This window comes from Furipterus horrens, unplaced genomic scaffold (assembly GCF_987537825.1).
Source record: "Furipterus horrens unplaced genomic scaffold, mFurHor1.1.pri manual_scaffold_5, whole genome shotgun sequence".
Classification (NCBI taxonomy): Eukaryota; Metazoa; Chordata; class Mammalia; order Chiroptera; family Furipteridae; genus Furipterus; species Furipterus horrens.
Genome location: NW_028327175.1, coordinates 133,758,534 through 133,776,847, shown reverse-complemented (window position 1 = coordinate 133,776,847; position 18,314 = coordinate 133,758,534). Strand labels below are relative to the sequence as shown.

General features: G+C 47.4%; 1 non-coding gene across 1 annotated transcript; it reads right to left on the bottom strand.

Annotated features, from left to right (window-relative positions):
* Window positions 1-274: 274 nt before the first annotated feature.
* LOC150009872 (U2 spliceosomal RNA) lies at window positions 275-465 on the bottom strand. The gene has a single exon (XR_016511515.1). It is a non-coding gene; the product is annotated as a U2 spliceosomal RNA (small nuclear RNA).
* Between the last annotated feature and the right edge of the window lie 17,849 nt (window positions 466-18,314).

Sequence of the window (18,314 nt, the reverse complement as noted above, 5' to 3'; positions counted from 1 at the left end):
AGAGTCACTTGCTCAGAGTCAACCAGGCTGTGTACAGAGGAATTAGGGCTCCGGCCCAGATCTACCTGAGTCTCATATTCCTTACTTTCAGGCAAGGCTGCCTTCTCAGAAATAAAAGTATAAAATATAAATCTTGATGTCCCACTTGAGCCTCATATTGCAAAACTAGTGTCCATCAAATGGCTAACACTTGTGAATATAATATATATATATATATATATATATATATATATATATATATATTTATTTATTTATTTATTTATTTATTTAATTTTTTTGGTGCACCATTCCTGGAAGTACTGCAATACCAGGTCGATGCGCAGAGTGGACAGAGCAAGCTCCTATTCCATCTCCCAGCTCCAAAAATCCATTTAATATAATGTCCTTGGATAGAGGATGTATCAGATATTAAACTGATAAGAACAGATACTACACTTGATCTTAGCCAAAAGGCTGAGAAGCAATGTGTGAATATATATTTATTGACAAATACAAAAGAACTGTAGATGATGTTCAAGAGACAGGTAAGAAAGAAACCCATAATTTTACCACATTACAAATACTATCACTTTGGAGTACTCTCTTCCAGTCTCCTTCCATAGGTGTATACCTTTTAAAAAATCCTCAGACAGTTGTGCGTGTGCTTTTAAGCAGAAGAATCTGTTTAATAGTAAAGATGACAGTGGCACCAATGACAAAAGATCTCCTGCAGCTTTTCCTGGGGCCCATCTTGCATTAGATGGAAAGCTGAAAATATGATGAAGATGAAGTGTAATTAACAAGGAGTTGATCTCCTACACTCAAACATAGCTTGTGTGCAGAAGGGACTCCTGGATGAGAAGCGGGGGTGGCCATTAATAGCACTGGTTTGTGCTTTGAGCATCATACGTTATGTCTACAGTTGCTGAATGTGCAGCAAAAAGTAAAATATAATTTACTAGAAAATGTTGAATTTTACAGCTGCAGTCTTAATTCTTAATTGTTCAGCTATCAGAAGTCCTGTTTTTCTGGGAAAGACGCAGGCAAATGTTTTTTTCATAGGCAAAATAATGGTCTCCGAAGATGCCTATATTCTAATCCCTGAAACCTATGAATATGTTGCCTTACATGGCAAATTCGTGCTGTAATTAAGGGTATAGACCTTGATATGGGAAGATTATCCTGGATTATCCAGGTTAACCCAGCCTAATCACATGAATCCTTGACTTCCAAGCTGTGGTCAGAGAGAGACTTGACTACAAAAAAAGGGTCAGAGAGAGAACCAAAGAGATTGCAGCTGAGAAAAACTTAGCCTGTCATTGCTGTCTTTGAAGATGGAGGTTGGGGACTATGAGCCAAGGGGTATGGGCAGCCTCTAGAAGCTGGAAAAGACAAGGAAATAGATTTGCCTCTAGAGCTTCCAAAAAGGTTAACACTTCCAGTTTAGCACAGTGAGACCCATGGCAGATTTCTGTCCTATAGAAACTGTAAGGTAATAAATTTGTCTTGTTTTAAATCACTAAGTCTATGCGGGTTGTTACAGCAACAATAGAAAATGAATTTACTCTATTTCTCCCTCACCCTCTCTTTTCCTCTTTCTCCCTCTGTCAATTGTGTCCTTATTGATGAGTTTTTGTGGCCATGCTATGCTTGATTCTCCACTCGACTCAGTCACTGCAGCAAGTTCCTTGATTTGCTCTAGACTCTCAGATCCACTCATCTCAAAAAGAAAACAAGAAACAGAAACTCTAGGTGTCACTCTTTGCACTGGCTAACAGGACTGATGACAGAAATCTTGTCTGTCTTGTTTATTGCTGAGTCCTCAACACCTAGAACAGTGCTTGGTCCACAGTACTAGCTTAATAAACATTTGTTGATGGATGGATGGATGGATGGATGAATGAATGAATGGTTATTTAGAAACTTGTGTCTTTTTCACAAGCGATGTGCTGTTGTTTGCTGCTACTAACTCTCTGACCCTCATCATGACCCCATCTTTCTTCAGGGAGAGGAGTGAATGCTATGGGCCTGCAGGAATAAAACTGAGGTTGAAGTTAACATAGGAGTAGCTCAGGTTGGCCAATGAGGACTTTGTGTAAGTATAGCTTATGCAGGGTATGGTGACATATATACAAAGCTTTCTTAATCATTCATTCAACCAAAATTAAGAGTCAACTATGTGTAGGACTCTCTGCCACATTCTAAAGACACAAAGATAAATAGGACACAGTCACTGCACTCCAACAACAACCTAGGAATGGCTATTGGCTGCCTTACAATGCAATGTGGTGGATACTCTTTTACCAAAAAAAAAAAAAAAAAAAAAAAAAAAAAAAAAAAAAAGATTCTCTTTAAATCTTAGAACAATGATCCAGAAAATAGGTATTATTAGTCTCGCTTTATGGATGAGAAAACTGAGCCTCGAAAGTTAAATAGCACACAAATGGCAAGTCAGTAGTTCATGCCAGGCTTGGAATCCAGGTCCACCTGGTTCCAAAAGCATATAAGAATTAGTTGTATTGCATAGTGACTTAAAGTTTACAAAGCACTTTTATCATACATGATTTTACTTACTCCTTCTAACAAGTGCATGAAGTAGGCATTGCTATACTAATTTTACTAAAGAGAACATTTAAACTCAACTATGTGCCTGAGGCACAAGTTTTTAGGAAGACACACATTAGAATACAAAGTGAGACAAATGGTACTGGTAGAGCTGAAGCTCATGCCAGGTGAAAATTTGTTAGTTAGAGCTGTGTTGACTCTGTGCAGTCGATTATAATCACTTGCTTGATCTGGGGCCAGCAATTTCATAATCATCCTAAGTGTCATGTTGGGTGTATCATGCACATTTCTTACATTTGGAAAAGCCCCACTTTGTTCAACACCCCAATGTTACAATGGTGCTCATCAAAGCTCATGGTCTACCTAGTTACCTTTTAAAACAGAAAAGACAAGTCCCCAACCAGCCAACACGCTACAAGTTCTTCCTCCCTTCCAACAAGACATCTTTGGCCCTCGGTGGTTGTACAAATGTCAAATCTGGCCTGGGTCAGAAAGAGGCTTGATTGTTTATCAGGGTTACTTCAGACTGATAGTGATAAGAGAGGGTATCTGTGAAAATTTCTTAAGGATAGTGATTATCTCTTTACTCATTTCTTTATCTTTCAGAGCATCTAGTGAGTGAGTGAATGATTGAAAGTTCCAAAGGTACAAACATGAGAAAGTCCTATGAAGGAGCTCAGAGCTCAAGAGGACCTGAAAACCAAAAGGAAACCAGTGCAGAAATCTGGTGGAGAAGTTTACATAAGACCAGAGTGCCATGGCTTGCCACTGGCCATGTACCATGCCCTGAACTAACCACCAGTAAATGTGAGGATTAAACTTGGCATTTTGGTGTAGTGGACTATACACACACCTCTGCCACTAGCAGTGCAGCTTTTGGCAAGTTTCTCTTTTTAGATATATAAAATACAGGGTCAAGATAGGGATGGGGACCAGTTAACTTCTAAAGTTTTTCAGAGCCTCTGCCAGGATGTTGGGATGCTTCACCAAAATGTCCCATTCTGGCTTCCTTCCATGGTGTTCTCCCATCCCCCAGTCTGCTGTGCCCACCAAGTTCATGTGTACCACCTCAAAGTAGACTCCATGGAACAGCTTCTGCCCAGAATTCCTAATCTCCCACCCCACCCCACATCTCCAAGGGGGTCTTCCTTTTCATCATCCAAGCAGCCAATTGAAATAATAATGCTAATTAGTGAAGTCCAGATGCAAGGAGTCCCACACTTTGTGTGAAAAACATCCTTGGAGAATTTAATTTAAAATGCAGTTTTCTGGGTCCACCTACAGAGTAGGTCTTAAAAGGGGCCCTAGAATTTTCTAACAAACACTCTTAGACAATTCTGATATAGGTGAACCAAAGACTACTCATTCTTTGAGCTGAAATGATCTAGATTTTGATCCTAGACCAGTGGTTCTTAATCTGAAGTTTATGAATTTCCAAGGGACCTGAGAATAGAATGCAAGGATCCATGAACTTGAAAGGGAAAAAGACATCTTTATTTTTATTAGCCCTAACTGTAATTTAGCATTCCACTCACTTTGAGTGTAGGCAAAAAATCCCGTAGTATTAGTAGCACCTGTGATTTGTGTCACCAATTTTGAATCACAGATATGTCATAGCCCATTGCTACTCCCTCCAATATCTTGACATCACATTTACATTCATCACTACTTCAAAATGATGGTCATTTTTAGACTTACCATTAGATTTTGTTATTTAAAGAAACACATATATTACTATATTATTTTTTAAAAGATTTTAATAACTGTATTTCAATATCATTATATGTATATTATTTTATGCAGTTAAAAATATTATTCTGAAAACGGGTCTATAGGCTTCACCAGACTGTCAAAGTTGTTAAAAGTTCTTGCTCTATATAGTAAGATTTATGCCAAAGGATCAAAAACTATTTCTGGCACCCTTATGCTCCCTGTTTTTATTCTATTACCCCTCCCCCAAAGTCAACCCATCAGCTAGGTGGAGGTCCTCACAAAAATTACTAAATTCTTCCGGCTAAAAAAGAAGCAGACTCCCAGCATGCACTATTTTCTGAAAGTGACCTTGGCAAAGGTTAGGAGAGAGAGGCTGGCTCCTTCTGAAGCTTCTCTTGGCCTGGAGAACATATCCCTTTGTTTTCTCCATCAAACTGAGCCACTTTTCCTACTTCAAAACCCACTGTTTTATCAAAATAAATATTGACTTGAGGGATAAGAAAACCACATTCTAAATGAGCAGAAACTTCCTGGAACAAGTCACAGATACTCATCAGAAATAGAAGCTTGAAGAGCTGTAGAGCAAGGACTGTCTAAGCTGCTGTGTGCCAGCACCATTATCCTTACTTGATTTCATATATAAGCTGGCCCAAGAGTAAATTAGGTGGGCATTTCCTCTTGGAAAGAGAAGCGAAAGCAAGGCCACACAAGCTGGCCAAATGACCGCCCTAGGTCACACAGTGTTTGGGCAGTGCCCACAGATTCCAGGTCTCCTGTGCTTTATAAACTCCCAAGTAGCTGCTGAAAGCACTATCCAGTTTACAAATGAGGAAGGAGCCTGAAACACAAGCATCCTGGCCCCTGGCACCATCTACACCGTTGCTCTCTGCTAAGAGTTTATCTGTGCATCCACAGCCGGAAAGAAATCAGCATTCCTGGGCTCCTGACTTAAAGAAAATTAATGACTAGGATAGTTGCGCCCTGGGGACTCCCTACCCCCCACCCCCACCCAGACCGGGATGTCTAGGCTGGGGGAATGCCCTACCTTCTGGCTTTGGTCAAGACAGGGGTTTCTTAGAAGATTGGGGAGCCAATCAGAGGCCATAAATCTTGGAGAACCTTCACGGTTTTACAAGGGAGTTCTCGGGCCCCTCTTTTCTCTCTCGAGGTATATATACAACTCCAAAATCTCCGTGTTAATGGACCTGGGATAATGGTGTTTACTTTACCGCGATAAAGCGCTCAGCTTCCTGGGGAGCGGCTGTAAAATGTCCTGGTGGTAGGGTGTAGGAGAGCTCCGTTAAAGTGGGCGCTGGAAGAACTGGGGCACTAGGTTCTCTTCCAGGCATGCCCCCGCCCTCCACCCCTGGGCCCGGCTGAGCAGCCCAGGCCTCGCGGGTGAGGACGGTTCCCACATAAATCATCAGCGCCAGAGTCTCGGGAAAAGGCGCATTTTTCATTGCTGGCTGCAGGGCAACTCCCGACAGCGAACGAGAAACAGAAGTTCTCTTTAGATAAACCGTTTACCGGAGCGCACGTCCTGGCAATGAGGCCCACAGAGCACGGGGCAAAAGGGTCCTGGCGCGGCGCTGCGCACCCCCTCGCCCCACCCCCACCTCCAGCCCGCCTGCCAGCCTAGCATTTCGCAGAGGCCCCAAAGAAAAACCCCGCTACTCCGAAGGGCTGCTTCCAAGCTCTCCCGCCGAGACGGAAAGTGGGAACCAAGAGGTAAGGAAAAGAACTTCAAGGTCTGGGGACACTGACTGGAGAAGTGGTGTCCGCGAAGACTCTAGAGTCCTGAGACCAATTCTACATTTACCAGCTGTGTGGTTTCAAGCAAGTGACTTTACCTCTCTGAGCTTCAGGAATCTTCAGTTAGGAAATGGATGTAAAAAGTACTATCTTTCTAGTCTGTGTTCAAAATTAACAAATTAAACCAAATGCGATTTGTATAACCTATAATGCCAGTTACTAACCAGAGGTCTGTGGATGGGCCTAGAGGGTTCCGTGAAAGCCCTGGAATTGCCGACAAAGGGTTGACTACGCCCATGGGCATTCTTCCCCGGGGAGGGTTCATACCTTACATCAGGGTCCAGAACAGTTGCTCTAACCCCAGAATGTTAAGAACCACCGCTAGTTCTGCAGCGGGACTGCACAGAGTTCTGGCTCTGACATTAGCTGTGAGAACTTGCCCGGACTTAAGCCTCCTGTTTCCTCTTCTCTAAATGGGATAATAGTTCCTACGATTGTTGTGGAGAGTAAAAATGCTTAGCATGGTGTCTGGCACTAGTAAAAGCTAACTAAATGTTATTTTTAAGCATCAGCCCTAGCCCTATAGTAAAGGCGTGTGGCTCCAAAGCCAGGAATTCCAAGCCTACTCTTCTCCAGCTGAAGGTCGCCAAGACTCCAGAAATTCCTGTTGAGACTGAGCGCCAGCGTCTGGGCTACCTGCCCACTAGCAGGTGGCAGCAACATTTCCACTGCGCGTGGTGGGTGCACAGGCCGTAATTTGCTCCAGACAGCTCAGTGGGTCTGCAGATGCGCACCTAGGGCCGGGTGCTTTGGGGCCTTCCCAATTTGAAGAGCATCGCAACCGCTGGGTGGCCGCCCTTTGAAGGGGACTCTAACCCAACCGACCGCCAGGCGCCCCGGGCTCAGCTATAATCCGGATTTGGAGGCCGCAGCACTAAACTGGCCGCCACCTACAGGGAGAATCAAAGCGGCCGCCATCCTGGTAGCTCCAGGTCTTGTTTACTTGTCGACACGTGCGCACCCGAGCGGGACGACCTCGATTTGGGAATCAGCCTTGAGAGAAGAGGGGTAGGGGCCTCCCAGAGCAGGCACCTCCAGCCTCCACCCCACCGGAGGCCAAAGCTTCCTATCGCGGACAGACACGTTTCCTTCCCTCCTAAGGTCAGAGGTCGAGCCCAGGAGAGGCCTGCTCCTTCTTCCCTCCAGGCCCACCCCGCTTGGTGGCCCCGAGCCCCGGAGCCCCGTTTCCAGGCGCTCCTCCTTCCCCCACTCCCAGCTCACCATCCATTAGTGTAATCCCCTGTCCAAACACTGCGGCTGGGACAGCCAGACGTTGGTGTAAACAGACCCAGTGGGACAATTCTAACGATATAAATAAAATAACCATTAATAGCGTAAATTGTTCGATGAGCTGGAGGCCGAGCACTGGGGACACCAGTCTTGCTCGAGTTTGTGTATACAGCGTGGACAACATGCATCCGTCAGGTAAACGGTTCTGGCCAGGGCGGAAATCTTGAGTCCGGCGCAGGTGAGGTCTCCGCCGGCGCGCGTCAGCTGGCACCCTTACACACACAGGCCTGGGCACACACGTGGCTTGGGACAGACGCACACACCTGTAATGCTGCGTCACCGCAGTTCGAGTTTATGTCACCGCCTGAGCCCAGCGCCAAACACAGCGGAACCGGATTTAACTGGCTCTTCTCCCAAGACCTCCGCACCTGTGTGTCCAGCCGCTGTACACCAGCGCCATCCGGCACCATCTGCCCCCATCTGCAGCCTCGGTGCGAACGGGGACGCAAGGCTCACATCCAGAAACGGAGAAAGGCAGCCTCGACTAGTTAACAGTAATAAACTAACATTTATTGAGAGTTTACCTTACCAGTCACCACACTAAGTGCTTCACAGAGGTAATTTTTAATCCTCAGAGTGACCTATGTTGTAGGTACTTTTAGTATTTCCAGTTCTACAAATCAGAAAAGCAGGGCTCAGAATTAAGGAATTCACCAGGAGACAAAGTGGAGAGAAGATTTGAACCCACCACTCTGCACCAAGAAGCGCACTGCACACGAGGCGCAGGCACTTGCTCAGATTCTGGGGGGCCTGGTTTCCAAGGTCTGGAGCCTGGCTCCCGCGTGTCCCTGCCGGCTAGGCTTCAGTGGTTGGTTTCCAGAGAGGAGTTCCTTCTCCTTCGGAGGGACTGGGCAGAGTGGGTGAGAGGTTGGGGCAGATAGAGAGGAACCACCTCCAAAAGTCCTGTCTCCTGTTCCCAAGGACTGGGATTGGGGGCTCGAAGTGCTCCCGGAGCTAGACCTCTGGACTCTTGAGTGGCTCAGGTGCCCCAATGCTTGACTCTCAGTCTATCCTTAGCTAGGGGACGGTCTCCCTGGGGCATGCGGACTCGGAGTCCTGGTTCCTCAATCTGGCTGGCACAGGAGGTTCTCTCCAGCCCACCTAGGAGGTGGAGTGGCAGCGTCTAGCACAAGGGGCTGGAAGTGTTGTACCCATCCGTTTATGTGCCTTATGACCTTGGGCAAGTAATTTCTTCTAGGTACCTCAATGTCCATGGCTCTAAATTGAGAGGGGAAGATCAATAATATCTGCCCCAGAGATGTAACGATCATGCATGTGGAACATTTTATTCACTAGTGGGAAGTTTATTATCATGTTTAATATTAACTCCATGGCAGGCACTTCAGAGGCAGAGCCTAGGATGTATCAGTACCCTCTTCTCTTTGAAGAGAAAGCTGAGAAAGAGAGATGGGGAGAAAGGAAGCAGTTCTGAGCAAATGCCCATGGGGGTTGGGGACTCCACGGGGCTCCACCCCTCCTCCCAGTGGTGTTTATCTTCAAGGCAGCTTCCAATCAATCTCAGCACCTGGGCACATTCTAACACATTCTTCTCTAGGGCTTCGGACTGCCACCTGGGCCCCACTGGAAGGTTTGGGGTGGAGGAGGGCTGTCAAGCTGGAATTTGCAAAAGCAGAGAACAGTGCCTGGGCAGATAGTCCATGTGTGGAGCTCAGCCTGGTAATGCTGGGGCTGTCCAGGAAAGAGACACGAGCAGAGAGAGGGAGCTGAATGTGGAATGCAAGGAACTTAAACTTGGGCAAGTTACCTCACCTCTCTGAGCCTCAGTTTCCTCCTCTGAAAAATGCTTAATGAATAGGACCATAGACAAGAGCTATTGCAAGAACCAGAAACCATAACAATGGTGGACACTTAGGAAGGGTTTACAACACTCCTGGCACTGTTCTCTGATCTTCATAGTCAGGATTCTCCCAGCCCCCAGTCCTGTGAGGTCACTTGCCAGCAGTCTGACAACTTATGTGGGAGCTGGGAGTGAGGAGGTTGTTACACTGAGCCATACATGTGCTTGTAAGAAAGCCGAGAAAGGTAGCTAATGTTATCTATATGACCGTTGCTGGTGAGAGTATTATTGTTATTGTTATAAGTATTATACCTATTATTGTTGCTGCTCACTCCTTCCTGAGAGGTAGTCATCAATAACTTCTCTTTATGGAAAAGGAAACAGGCTCAGAGAGGGTAAGTGACTTGCCTGAAGTCACACAGTGGACGTGGGACAGAGTGAAGAGAGTAGATACCATGTGATACTGACAGTCAGGTGTTCCCACCCCCGCCAGAAGGAAAAGGAGAAAATGAAGAGTGTGGGACATTGCACCAAGGTAGGGTGGGGAGAGGGACACCCACCACCCACTGCCCGCAGGGGTAGGTCCTGGCTGCTGATTTATTTACATTCCAGCTTGGACACTAACTGGCCAGATCTTTATCTAAACATGATAACAATGACGTGAGACTTTGGGGATTTGTTTACTGAAGCTAAAAAATGATGCATTTGTGGCAGCGGAAAGCTGGGTCAGGGTGCAGGACTTGTTTGCTATGCCTGTGGTGGTGGTGGGGCGGTCCAAGAGGATGCTGTTGGTGATTTCAAGAGTACTCATCTATCCTAAAACTCCAGTGATTAAGAGAACTAGTCTCCTTGTTTGGCGACCAAAATAAAAAGTGCAAAATTTGATTGACAGTTAAATAATGTTTGTTTTTCCCCCCAAGTGAGAAAAAGGGGGCACCTGGGAATGCTGCTCCCTGATCTCTGCTCAGTGGAAGAGAGGTTCAGAGCCTTCTTCCTCGTGCTTAACATCCACCCCTCGTACCCACCCTCAGGCCCATCACAAGAACACTTGCTACACATGCCTTTCTGTTCTGAGGGTTCTGTAAGCCCTTTCCTTCCATCATTTCTTTAATCCTTACTGCAGGCCCATAAAGTCTGCACCATTAGTATCTCCTTTTATAGGTGAGAAAACTGCTGCTTATCGAGGCTGAAGGACTGGCTCAAGATTACAAGACTACAAAAGTGTCCCTGAGTCAATGCTTTCGCCCAAGACAGAGGCATGAAGTGTGAATATAATTTAGAGAAAGTCCCATCTTCCCGGGCCCTGACCCCAAACCCAGCCACCTTATTCTGTGGGCTCTCCCTGTAGAAGAGGGTGCCACAGGCGCCAGCTCCTACACACTCATGCTCCCGATAGACACGCTTAGTGGTTTACTGGTTGTGGGAGGTGTAAAACATTCATTCATATGTGCCCACATCGGTGCTCACTCAGTGTGGGGCATACAATATGTACACACACATCCACATGGACTACCCTCCCTACTATACAAATGGGAAGAGGGGCATGTGGAGTTTTTTTTTTAAGTCTAAATTTCAGAATAATTTCAATGTGGTTTTATTACTTTCAAGAACACACACAGTCATTACAACTCTGGTAATAAAAATCTATCCCCTCTTCTCTGACTGCAGCTTAGACAGGTCCTTATGGGACCACTTTGGACAAGACTAATTGTAAGGATCCCATAAATTGCCTGAATGGAAATAGTACATCTGATACTTATAGAAGCTAGTTTTCATCTTGGATCATATAAATACTTCTCTTCAAATCTCATGTCACTACCAGTAATTCACATTTTTTGTGGGGAAAAAGGGAGGGAGGGAGTTTCAGAATGGGTGTTGGCCCAGCCCCTCCTGTTTTGACTACACTCTCTGAAAGAGCAGAGCCCTAACGTGAGTCTACATTTATGGGGAGTCCTGAGTGCCTTCTTCACCATGCTGATCCACATATGCACACTGATGTGTTCACACAGGAAAGGACATGCCTTTTCATTCAAAGAGAAAGCTAAGTCCATAGAAACATACGTGTCAGGTCTGCATGCATATGTTGGAAGCCCATATTTATCAGAGTGTAGCAACTGCCATCAACCTCAGAAGCACGGTTGCAGATGGGAGGTAAAGGGATAGAATGACCGGCTGGCTAACTACCATGCAGCTGGGAAGCCTGACTCACGGGGCAGGTGGCCCCAGCCCCTGTCTCCTTGCCAGAGGCCAGTGACTCGATGTCCCCTCTGGTCCCCTACCCAGCAGCTAGGATGAGGGCAAGAGATTATAGGTGGGTTGGGAACAGCTACGGAGTGATGTGAGGGCAGAGAACCCCACTCTGCTCTCCTAGACTTGGCCCCTGCATTTTAAGGCAGTCTGAAAAACACTTCAACACTTCCCAGCTGTGGTGATCTCAAGGCTAAACAGCCCCCTAATCTAATGTGGGGATGGCAGGAAAGAAAGAGAAGGGAAGGTCAGTTCAGTCTGCTCTTGCCTGTGTGTGTAGTGGGAGCGGCGGGGGGGGGGGGGGCTGGCACTGGCCTGGGAGCCCCCATCCGTTCTCAAAGGATGCTGGGGTCCAGACCCTATGGTCCCCTTCAGCTCCTCTGATCCTCTTTGGACTGCCACAATAGAAGGAAACGGAGGCTCTGCAGGATCTGCCTGGAGTGGGGATTTCCATAGAGAAGGTGGCCAAGTTTGCCACCTGGAGCCCCAAAGATCGGTTAGGGTCCACAGCTGAGGCTGCTGGAGGTTGGGGGGCAGGGATGTGAGAGAGGTCCTAAAGGCTGGAGCAGGGTGCACAGGAGGGTGCCTGTCACACACCCAAGGTGCTTGGGCATTTTTATGAACAGTTCCCAAGACAAAGTAAGCACAGGTATGAAATGGGAGGGGAGGGGGACTGGGGTTCAGCAGCGGGGCTGGGCTCTATTAGTATGATCCCCACCTGCACAAGCCTTCTGGTGCAAGGGAGGGGGGATTCTCTCCCTATCAAACACCTATAGGGTCCAGGGACAAAAAAATATGAGAGCTTCAGAGCAGAGGAATGAGAAGGGAGTGGGTAGAGGAATAAAATTAAAATGAGAAGGGTGGGGAGTGAAAAAATAAGGAAGAGAGAAATAAGTGGGGAGGAATGGAGACCTAGTGAGAAACGAGGTCAGAGAGGAGAGATGAGGGAGAGAAAGTAGGTGAGGGGAAGATAGAGGGGAAAAGAGGGGAGTGAGGGAGGGATGAGGTGGAGGGAGCAAGAGATGGGCCCAGTGAAAGCGGAAGGGATCAAAGGGGAAAGAGACTGGCTTTGAGGCAGAAGAGGAGGATTGTCACGGAAGTTTTGGGGTCCCGGGCTTCGAGGCTCTCCCGGGTCTCTGAGTACCGCGAGTCGTCAGAGGTAAGGTCTTTCTCCACAGTAGGCAGGAGGGAGTTCGGAGAGGTCCAGAAGAGTTCGAGAACTTACAGGCAGGTTCAAGGACAGAGGTCCAACCGGTGTTATATCGGGCTCCTTGTTAGCGCCCTGAGTTTTTGGCCGGCAGCTGGAGAAAAAGGCGCTGGGGAGAAAGCCCCGAACTCCAGTCGTCAAGTGCACGGTTTGGGGACGCACGCTCATGGCTGGCAGGGTGGAGTGAGGCCGGGCAACCTTACAATCCCCGGAACCTCATGGCCCCGGACTCTTGATCTCCGACCTGACACAGCGGCGTCTCTGCTGGCTGTGGAGGCCGCGAAGTCGAGGCCCCGAGTGTGGGCCCAGACCTGGCTCCTCCGGCGAGTCGCGCCTTGGGTCCCTGTAGCTGTGCGCCGGGGTGCCCCGCCGCTGCCTGGGGCCTCGGTCCTTTACAGGTCGGGTCCCTGGCCTGTGCGGATTAAGGCCAGCAGTGTATAGCAGCCTCACACCCCTAGACATCCCTACAGGGTCAGGCAAGCTGGGGCTGTCGCCAGGGCAGTGGTAATTGTTGGGTGCCCCCAGCGCTTCCGAGAATCGAGGGCAAGTTGGAGGCAAAGGTCCCGCCGCACCTTGGGAACCGATCTCAGGTTTCGGACCACAGACCCGGACCTCCAGGCTGGACGCTGCGAAGATGAGACGAGGAGTTGCTTTAGCGACAGAGCTGCGGCAAAGGTTTCTTTCCAAGTAAGAAAGGTCTTTTTCGTTCTCAAACGGTTTGAAGTTATTTGTTCCAAATTGACCCTCACGGGGATATGAGAAAAGATTTCTCCATCCGTGGCCAGAGTCCCACAGCTTGCGGTTGAGAGCAGACGGGGTTGAAAAGATCGCGGTAGGAACAGTCACGAAGAATCTCTGCTTCTTGGAACGTGATGACCACATTCCCTCACCGCCCATCGTTATGGCTCAGCGCTCTGCACAGAGCAGGCAGACGCTCTGGTTTAAGTGAATTTACTGGCCAAAGACAGCAGCTGCAGTTCTGAAGTCAGACTATATTTTTTAAAGTCTATAGACATTGAAATTTCACTACAGAAAGTTTAGCTCACAGTAAAAAAAAAAAAAAAAAAGTTAAGGAATGCATCCAGAATTCCAATTTAATCCCCAAGTTAAAAACTTCACTGTGCTACCAAAAAGCAGACACAAATAGTACAAATAAATGTCTGTGTTTAGGCATCCTTTATTTAGGCGTTTTTGTTTGAAAGAAATATTGCATTAATTTTCATTTGACGAAGTTAACTTTTCTGACTTGTATGTTTTATTGGCAGAATAGAAGTTATTTTGGTGATGAAAGTTGTATTTACATTGTTATCTTAAAATATTTTTGAATGGGGCAGATTCACATAGATATGGAAGGTCCTTTCCCTGAGAAATCGAAACTCACTTCCTCAGCAAGGGCCTGTAATTTACAAAGAATTACAGGATTACCGAACCTAGACTGGTTTTTACTCCTAGGAAAGGGAAGTGGTGGCTTATTAAGAAAACTCAATTCCAAACATAAAACGGAAAAATCTGGCATTTACACAAACACATGCAAAACAAGCTAAAATGCTCAAAACACCATTTAAAAAATTGCTTACAAAATTACCAAAATTAGGAAAAATTTCCTCTGAAGGAATTAGATCAGTTCAGTGCTTTCTGGGACTGACCTATCAAGTTGTTTCTTGAAAAGCACAAAACACTATTGCCTTTAGGTTGCTCAAAAATTTTGAATAACTTAACATCTCTCAACTAAAAATTAAACCAAAACACTTGCACACATACACACCAACAACAACAAAATAACAAGAACCTATGTAGCACTGCCCCTAAAGAGGAAGATCTTTTCCTTTTACTTTATTTCTTTTCTTATTTTTTGATGAGCCATAAATATAAAATTTCCAGATCAGTAAAAATGAAAAAAATTCTATGAGAAAATTTTGCTGAAATGTTATCATACAGTTTTGTGTAGTTGTAAGTTCATCACAGGATGGATTTTCATGTTGTAATAGAAAAGTCACTTCGGACTTTGGTGCTACATTTAGATTAGAAAGTCACAATAACTTTTAACTTTCTCGTGGCCTTGGTTACATAATTAACTGGTTCTTTGAATAGTTGGGCGATAACAACATAAGCAGTGGCATGTATAACTAAAATGATCAACTATCTGCTTATAGTTATATGTTAATAAAACAATTTTTGTGTAGAGAATAATAACTTATGGAAACACATTACAGTTTTCAAAGAAATATCACATTTTTATTTGATAATATATTTACTGTAATGGTTAGCGCGTGACTTTTCTCCAAAAAATGGCGTAATTTTATCGCTTATGCAGCACTTTCCCCTCAGAATTTGCCATCATTTTACTATGATCTTTAATCACATATGGTGGGGGGGACTTGCATAATATAATGTGACAAGCATACATAGGCAGATACACTCGATTAAAGTAAAATCAAACGCTTCCATGGATGCAATGATATTTACTTTATATGACAGTAATTAGCTAAACTATGTGGAACGAAAACCTATTATTAGTTGAGCACAGCTCCGGGATTTTAAAGATCCTCTCTTCAGACAAGAGAAAGCAAATGCCCCAGAACGAGATGGTAACTGGATACTCCTTGAAACCAGATTTCATGTTCTGATAAGTGATTCGGGGGGAACCTATGGCGGCTGTAAAGTAACTACCGCTGTAGTGCTTTCCTGCCTGATAGGGGCGCGCAGCTGCTGGTGTGCACTCTCCTGGTCCTTGGGGCCCGCAGGCGGCAGGCAGCTCCCGGAAAGGCAGGCCACTTAGAAGCGATTGGCCTGGTGAGGATCCCTGCTGGGAAGCTCTGCTAGGAGGGAACCGGACCCACGAAAAGCAACCTGAAGAACCAGAAGCCGGCAGCCGGAGACAACCCAAGCCCCTGCACAGAGCATGAGGCCAAGATCAGCTCCAGGTATCATGTAGAAGTTTCCCGCTGGCTAGATCAGCCCTGCTCATGGCTGGGGATATGAGAAGAGAAGTAGGGGACAGGGCACAGAAACCGCCTGCTAGGCCCCTGAACCTGGGCTCCCCATGCTTTCGGGATCCTCCCCTGCCTTCAGCCCAGTAGTTATGAACTGTGTCCCTAACCAGCCTGCCGAAGAGCAACATGGCCAAAGGATGCAGGAGATAAGCCACTCAAGCCTGGCCCTGGGGTATCTGGCTGGGTACTGGTGGCAGCGGGTTTGCAGGAGAATAAACTGAGTGGCCCCGCGGGTAGAGAGGAGACAGCCTTCTGTGTGCTCAGGGAGGAGGCAACCGGGTAGACACCAGCGGTGGCAGCGGTGTGTGGGCATGCCATGTTGTTCCCAGTGCCCCTGGGCCACCAGCTCTAAGATGGGGGCTCTTAGAGAGGGGCTTAGGGAAGGCCTGCAAAGGAGCAAAGCCCTGCGGAGAAGCAAGAGAACTATAGCAACAAGAAATGCAGGCTCCCGTTAGAAACAAGAGATAGTTCCGGTAGCTTTTGTCTTTTTATTTTTCCTGAATCTTGCAATCACGCGGGAAAAGCATCCAGAGAAGCGTAAAAATGGGGGAGGGGACCAGGGGGGAGCAGAAACATTCCCCAAGCAACGTCTAGCCCTAGAGATGGGGGCGGAAAGTGAAGCTGGAACGCAGCTTCCTTCTTCTACGCTTGCCTGCCACCACAGCGCACACACTCAAGGATCCCCACCCAGCAGTGCCGTGCACTCACCCCCACCACTTTCTCGATCTTTGCGCCCAAGAGTTCTTGATCTGCCACAAATCCAGGCTCACCCTTCTTTCTGCAACACCATGGCCTGGTTTGAAGACGTCAGCCCGCCTGGACCTTCAATTGTCTGAGATTTCAAAGCAAAAAGGCACGGGGTGCCCTTGTAGCTGTGGGATGGTCTTCCCGGCGCACAGCCCTGCCCAAAGAGGGCCTCCCCACAGCCCAACGGCAACCACCACCTAAGTACTCCCCAGCGCACATGGCCCCTTCTGCTGCATCCCAGCTCCCCAGCGCCCCAGGGGCTGACTCCCCAAGCATTTCCGTTCCCTCCTGAACAGCCCCGCCTCCCCCCCTTCCCTACCGGCTGTTCTGTCTCTCCCTGGCCTTGGACACCTACTCCTCCTGCCTTTCAGGGGAGGGGGAGCAAAAGGGGGCACCTGACAGATCTCCACTCTGCCCCGACTCCCATTCCATGTCTGCCACCAGCCAGGGACGTTGTCTACAGTCCCAACCCGATCCACCCTGCTCCTTCCAGCTCACACTGGTCTCCCCAGCTCCATCACTTTGGCCACCAAAAAAATGCTTTGGGCTGCTAGGACCGGATCACGGGCACCAAGGTTGGGTGGGAAAAGATCTCTATTTTTTTTCAAGGCCAGCGCTGCTCACGGGTCTTTCTGTGGGCCTCATAGCTGTACCCACTGCTCCTCATTGGGCTAGGTGTGATGGCAGGAGAACACCTATTGTACAGGAAAATGATCCCTACCAGCTCGAGTTCCAAAATCTCAGGGAACACCACAGATTAGCCCAGAAAACAACTCGGGCCGCACGAGGGCGCCAGAGGGTGTGTGGGTTGGAAAAATTAGACGCCCCCAAGGGTCAAGGCCTAGAAACAGGCGCCCAATTTCAATAGGCGGAAAAGAGAGCCTCCATGGTTGGGTCTCCTCCCTTCTGAAGACAGAGCATGCACTCAAGACCGCCCCTTGTGCATGGCTCTCCAGCTACGTCACCACCAGTGCAGTCAACAAACACTGCTTGACCTCTGATGTTGAATGGCAGTAACTGACATGTATTGGAGCACTTAATATGCATGGGGACTTCCCTTAGCTCCTGACATGCTTTGCCTCATTTATTCCTGGCAACAACCTTGAAAAAGGTATTATTGTCTCCTTTTTGAAGACAAAGAAACTGAGGCTTAGAAATGCCCAAGGCCACACACTGACTAGGCTAGGATTCAAACCAAGAGTTGTGGGACAACAAAGTTCAGTAATAACTCACTCCATCATACTGCCTTTCACATACCTGTTTAGTGCAGTTGCTGCAAGAGCTGCAAGGGCAATTGCAACCAGGATCCTGCCCTCAGGGGCTCATAGTCTAGGGGGCTGAGTAGGCAAGCAATACAGCTACAGTACTAGGTGGGAAGTAATAAGTGACACAAATGTCCTTTATTAACACGTGCTGCAAGTTCAGATTCCAGAGAGATGACTTCTGGCTAGGCAATCAGGGAGCACGCTTCCTTGGAGAAGGTGGTATTAGAACAGAACCTTGGAGAAAAGCTTTTGACTCATAGAATTAAGGGTAAGGAAGCATTCCAATTGGAGGGAACAGCTTAAGCAAAGTCAACGAGGCAGGAACAGACACGTCGCTCATCTATAGACATATAAAACGTTCTGTCTCTTTGGGGTTCCAGTGCCCGGTATTTACAGGTCAGGAAGCTTTCCTGCCCCGCAGCAGCTGGAAAAACCATGGTCCTGAGTCATCCAACCTTTCTGGAGTTCATTTGCGGACGGAAAGCCTCCCAGAGCTGGCTCTGCCTGGAAAGGTGCAGCCAGGAGGGGGTGGGAGTCAGTGTTTCGGCACCCCAGGTGGTGCAGCCTCACCAGCAGGGTCTTGGACTTCCCTGTAGACTCTATACTAGTTCTTGTCAATTCTGGTAGCCCCACTACACCCAACTCAGTGGATGGGGAGGGTGTGGCCCACATGAGCTGGAACCAATGGGAAGGGAAGC